Here is a 5,990-nt window from a genome sequence, read left to right on the forward strand (position 1 = left end):
AAATAGAAAATTTCAGACCTCAGAATCAGGTTGGAATGCCCTGTAACAGATCATAAACCTTCTCACTGAAAATAATTAGTGAAGAGTTGGCAGCCTTCTGCCAGCTTTCCCTTTTTTGTTGACACTGCACTTCAGAAAAAGCCTTTTGTGATTTTTTTTTCCCCCCCTTTTTTTTTTTTTTTTTGTTTTGTTACAAGGTTAACAGAAAGGGAGCAGGCTTTCCTAGCCTGCAGCTGCTGGATAAGTGGTAGCTTGGCAGGCTGTCTTTGTTTGTTTGGTCTCATGGCTTCTGCATTTTTGGCTGCCAGGCTGTTTCCAACATCACAGAGCTGTGCAGAGCGAGGCTGTCGGGAGAGTTTTGGTGACATGACAAGAAAAGGAGAAAGCCTACTGTACATCAGCTTCCAGAGCATGGGAATCTGATGAATGTCAAAGCCAGGGATGTAGAAGAACGTGGCCAATGTCGCCAGACACTGATGGAATCCCAGCAGCGCTGCTGATATTGGAGAGGCTCATCCTCTGTCTCGTCACCTCCAACTCCTCTCTCTGAAGAGGACTTTCTAAAGGTCAGACCACAGCAGATTCAAAGGAGAGTGCTGCTGCATCCTGGTTTTAAGGCCCTGAGGGACTGTGGGAGTTTCAAGAACATGTGGATCTCCAAGGGAGACCTTTGAACCGCATGAGTCTTCCCAACCCAATCCTGTCACACTCATGACTCTGAATATGTTGTGCAGGTTTGGCCACTTAGTGGCTCAGGCATGAGCAGGGAAATGATCACTCATCCATGACTTCATCCTGTTGCTTCTAAGGCTTGCTGCCTGCTCTTTTTATTTTCCATTTATTTTAGGCTGAGTGGTGATTTCAGATGTGTTGAATAACTCACACCTTCCCCCAGTAATGTGCAACTTTTAGTTCTTGGGGGTTTTTTTCTGTTCCTCCTTGCTGATGCTCTGTGGTGAACATGCAGCATCACTTCTGGAGCTGTGGCAGAGCTCAGGAGCAGAATTAGTTTGTGAATATGATGTTGCTTGGTGGTTCAGATGAAAATGTTTGCAAGTCACTGCACTTCACAACCCAAGGTGAAACACTGTGCTCTGTTTCCTTTACAGCAGCTGAGGAGAATCTTGTTTGAATTGCTGGAGTGTCTTCCCACATCCTCAGCTTGCAGAACCTCCTAAATCTCTTTCCAAAAAATTATGCATTTAGGAATAGTGCTCTGGATTTTGCCTCACTCAACATATTTTCTGTAGAAGACAGGGAATCCTTCAGCTAGAGATAAAACCCTAAACCCTCTTGGTACCACAACCTTTAACCAAGTTTCTCTCCAGTTAGTGACATGATTGGTTCTAAACAGGATGATTAATATTTAGCCAGCTAGAAGACAGCTAACAGTGTTTTACTCCTGCCAGAGGCTTAGGCTAGCACATGATTATCTTCTTATAACTGGCTTGGCAGAAACGTGTGTGTGTGTGTTGGTTTGGTGTTGCATTTTTTTTTTTTTAGCCCCTTAACCATGTCTAATAACCAGAACAACTGGTCTGTCTTCTTTCCTTCTTGGAGTGTGTGCTTGGATGTTCCTGACTGCTCCATGAGCAGCCAGTGCCAATACATGCACGCCCTTTTAGTGTTTCTCCACTTCCATAGAATTTGAGGGAATGTTTTTCCCAAGCTTTCCAAAGTATCCGTGGGAGAAATACTGATGCATCAGCAGAACTGGGTTGTGCTGCAGAAAAACTGGTTTAGGAATACAACTCGGATTAAATTCTCGAATCACAGAACCCCAGGATGCTTTGGGTTGGAAGGGACCTTAAAGATCATCTTACTTCCAGCCCTACCCAAACACTAAACCAGGCTGAAATAAGAATTTCTTGCAAGGTTATGAAGAGAATGTGGTTATATCTGCAGGTTTCACAGGTAGATCTGACAGGTGTGTGGTATCACCCCTCCAAGGTGTTGTCTCAAATCCAACCGGCCGTTATTGTATTGATTTTGAAACAGAGAGGAAAATTGGGAAGAGCTGACCTGGGATGCTGAAAAGGACTGACACACTTGGATTTTCCTAACCAATTACAATGCAAAGCCTGGGATGAGTTATTTGACCCAGACTAGAGCAGTGCCTGGATTTGGGGAGATAAGCAGCGTGTTCAGAAGTTATGGAGTTGTAGCTGGCTGTAGTCAGGTTCTGAGCTGACATCCCAGCTCCTGTGTTCAGGACTTTGGACCCATCAGGTCAATAATCAGAATTCCCAGGTTCCCCCCATCCTGTCCAAACGATTTTCCCATCTTTCTTGGACCATCCTCCCTTCACCTTCACCTTCCCACCCAATAGTGGAAAACACAAAAAGCTTGTGCTTCCGCAAACAGCCACTGAAATGATCCCAGAGGTATTATCTTAGAAACCAGAAAATGATTCAATGAAAGAAGGAGTGAATCACGTAAATACCCAGAGTGTTGTACCTCAGCAATGTCCCTCCCTTCTGAGTACAAAGCAAAGAACAAAAGCAGGCTGCTGCCTGGCATGGGCCCCTCCTAGATGACTTACTGGGACTGTGAAATCATCAGAAGCCTCAGAAAGAAGTGCTTAGGCAGCATTTATAACTTGATTTTCTTCTCTTCAGTCCTCTGTGAGCGTGGACCTGGTCGCTGTGTTCTCTTGCTCTTAGTCCAGAAGATGGATGAGGAAGGCAAATATTTAATGCTCACAGATTTCTGGATGCCTTTTTGCATTTTAGAGGCTGACAGTGGATTTTTAGAGCTAAAACATGTTGCGTGGAAGAGGGGGCATAAACATTATAAGGTTGTGAACATATTAAACCACATTTTTATTGTTGAGGATGGTTTTAAACACGGCCTTTAAAAACAAGCAACATGAAATCTTGTGGTCTGTTCAAATGGAGAGTTATAATGGGAGGTAAAAATCTTGAACAGGCCATTAATTCCTATCTGGCAGCCAAACCAAGATTGCTTCAGCACTTAGAGGAGCTTCAGTGAGAATGAAATATTGATCTCAGATTGCCAGATTTAAAATTAAACATATGAGATACAAGAGTCAAAGTAACCACTTTGTATTCAGTGCAAAGTATGTTGTGAAAAGATCCTAATTATTTTATGAAAAATCATTGTACAAAAGATGAAAAGACCTAAGGAGGATAAAAAGGAAGTAATTGCAAGCCTAAGGTTTTCATTCCAAATTCAGTTAAAAATGTTTCATCTTGAACAAGTGTTTTGAGTTCATGCGATTCTCCACAGGCTCCAGTCCGTAAAGTTCCACAGGAGGCAACAGGATCAGTTCTCCCCCATTGTAAACTCTCCGTAAATCCTGAGTTTTTAATGGTTTATTCAGTGAAATGAAAATACTCTGCAGCTATTCCACACTGCTCAAATGCCTTTGTCAGTGGTTTTTTCTCCCTTTCTCATTGCCCTCCTCTGTTGTTTTTCTGCACTGTGTGCTTCTCACTCCAGCTCTTGTGACATCAGTGGCGAATGTCTGTGAGGAATTGCCTCGGGCCAGTGTGACTTTCAAAGGATAAGACAATTTGTTCCCTTGCCAATGAACAGTTTATTACATTTCTAATTATTGTTATTAGTCTGGCAGGTGGTGCCATGCATGATATTTTTACAATTGCCAAAGATGCAGGCACTTCTTTCATGATGAAAAAATAACCTGGTTAAGATTTAGAGGAAAACCAGGTGCTCTGCTGTTGTATGTGTTGGATAATTTCTTTGCACTAACGTGGTGCATTGGTTATTTTTAAAGCTTAAGCTGAAACATCCTGACTCCTGAAAGATTTTGTTGTGAGAGACCAACAGTAATTAGTGTTAGCAGCCTAGGTTAGATACGGAGGTTTCTCTCCCTCCCTCTCAAGTTCTTTCCTCTAATCTTTATTACTCTACTTGTTGTGCAAATTAAAGACTCATCATATTTATAAACTCTAACTCAGAGCTCACGTTAATCACTGCCTGAGAATCCTAAATACCCCTTTCCTGATGAAGACCTGGGCTCCTAAACATAGAGACTTGACTTTCTCTGCTCCGTGGGGTTGCATGCAGTCAGATTAAAGAAATAAAAATGATATAAATACTCTGTGCTAGTGCAATACCATAATATCCCTCTCGAGCAGCCCAGTCCAGTTCCACCCATTGCTACCTGTACAGAGCAGTTTCTAAAACTCTGAGTGACCTGATCCAGTGAAAGGTGTCCCTGCCCATGGCGGGGTGTTGGGATGAGATGGTTTTTGATGGTTTTAGCCCCAAACTCTCCATGATTCCATGATAAATGATGTCTTTCATGCCTTTTGCACTGTAATACACAGGTTCACATTGATTATCCAGTAATCCTGCATGATTTTATGTCACGCTTTTACCAAAGAGAAGAAGTGAATTCAATAGCAATAGAGACATAAATTTGTTTTATTCACTGATGGTTTCGATAGGCCAGCTGAAGAAAATTAGAAGGGCCAAAGTCCAGCCAGAACTTAACCTGGCCACTGCTGTAAAAGGCAATAAAACTGTTCCTATAAATACATCAGTAACAAAGGAAGAGCGAAGGAGATTCTCCATCCTTTATTGGATGTAGAGGGAAGCACAGTGACAGCAGATGAGGAAGAGGCTGGATCCACCCAAGGATGCTGAGGCAGCTCTTGGAAGTGCTCCCTGAGCCACTGTCCAGCGTTTACCAGCAGCTCTGGCTGACTGGAGCTCGCTGGAAGTCAGCAAATGTCACACCCACCCACACAAAGGATCTGGAGGGGAATCCAGGGAATCGCAGACCTGCCAGCCTGACCTCAGTGCCAGGACAGGCTGTGGAGCAGACCCTCTGGAATGCCATCATGTGGCACGTACGGTGATCATGCGCAGCTGGCACAGGCCCATGAAAGGCAGGTCCTGCCTGACCAACCTGATCTCCTCCTGGGATAGGGTCACCCGCTCAGGGGGTGAGGGAAAGGCTGGGATGGGCCTGCCTGGACTTTGGGAAAGGCTTTGACACCACTTCCCACAGGATTCTCCTGGGGCAACTGGCTGCTCATGGCTCGGGTGGGTGCACTGGTGGTAAAACACTGGCTGGAGCCCAGGGAACCTTGGTGGATGGAGTCACACTCAGCTGGGCTGGTCACCAGTGGTGCTCCCCAGGCCCGGGACTGGGGCCAGTCCTGCTTAATGTCTTCATCAATGGTCAGGCTGAAGGGTTGGGTGCAGCCTCAGGAAGATTGGATCTCAGGAAAAATGTCTTCACCGAAAGGGCCATCGGTGGTGGAGTCCCCATTCCCGGGGGATTTAACAGATGTGTTGATGTGGCACTTGGGGATGTGGGTTAGTGGTGGCTCTGGCAGTGCTGGGCTAACGGTTGGGCTTGGTGATCCTAAAGGTCTTTGCCAACCTAAACAATTCCATGATTCCATGGTTGGTGCCACTTAACCAGCGTTGCAGTAGGAGCTACCCTGTTGTTACTCACGTGGCTGCTGTCTTAACAAACATAAAGCAACTTCTTCTGTTGTTCTCATGGTAAAAAGAAATTTATTCTGATAAAACATGAATTTATTCTTTTAATATATACCCCTCTTTTCTTCTCCATTTGCCTGGCAATATCAAACAATCATATTCAGTAAAACCAGACACACAAATTTGCTGCAATTAATGCAAATGGATTTTACTGAATTGTACTTTAGTCTGAGGAGTTAAAGAGGTGGGACACTCCTCAGCTCTGTCCCCTACCCTGATGCATCATTGTGACAGGACAAGTTTCCTTAATGCCGTATTTTTGCCCCATAAAAATGGGACATAAACTAGCAGCACCAAAAAATTAGGTACATCCTGTAAGAAAAATGAATCGATAGAATAATTTAGGACAAAATTGAGTGGTTTTTGTCTTTCTGTGACTTGCAGGAACTGCAGCTGTGCTAGGATGGGTTCAGGATTTGGCTGACTTGTGTCTGCACCCGCCAGGGCTCCAGGTAGGAGCGGATCTTGCTGGAGCAGGGAGCAGGGGCAGG

This window comes from Corvus brachyrhynchos, unplaced genomic scaffold (genome assembly GCF_000691975.1).
Source record: "Corvus brachyrhynchos isolate BGI_N302 unplaced genomic scaffold, ASM69197v1 scaffold99, whole genome shotgun sequence".
Classification (NCBI taxonomy): Eukaryota; Metazoa; Chordata; class Aves; order Passeriformes; family Corvidae; genus Corvus; species Corvus brachyrhynchos.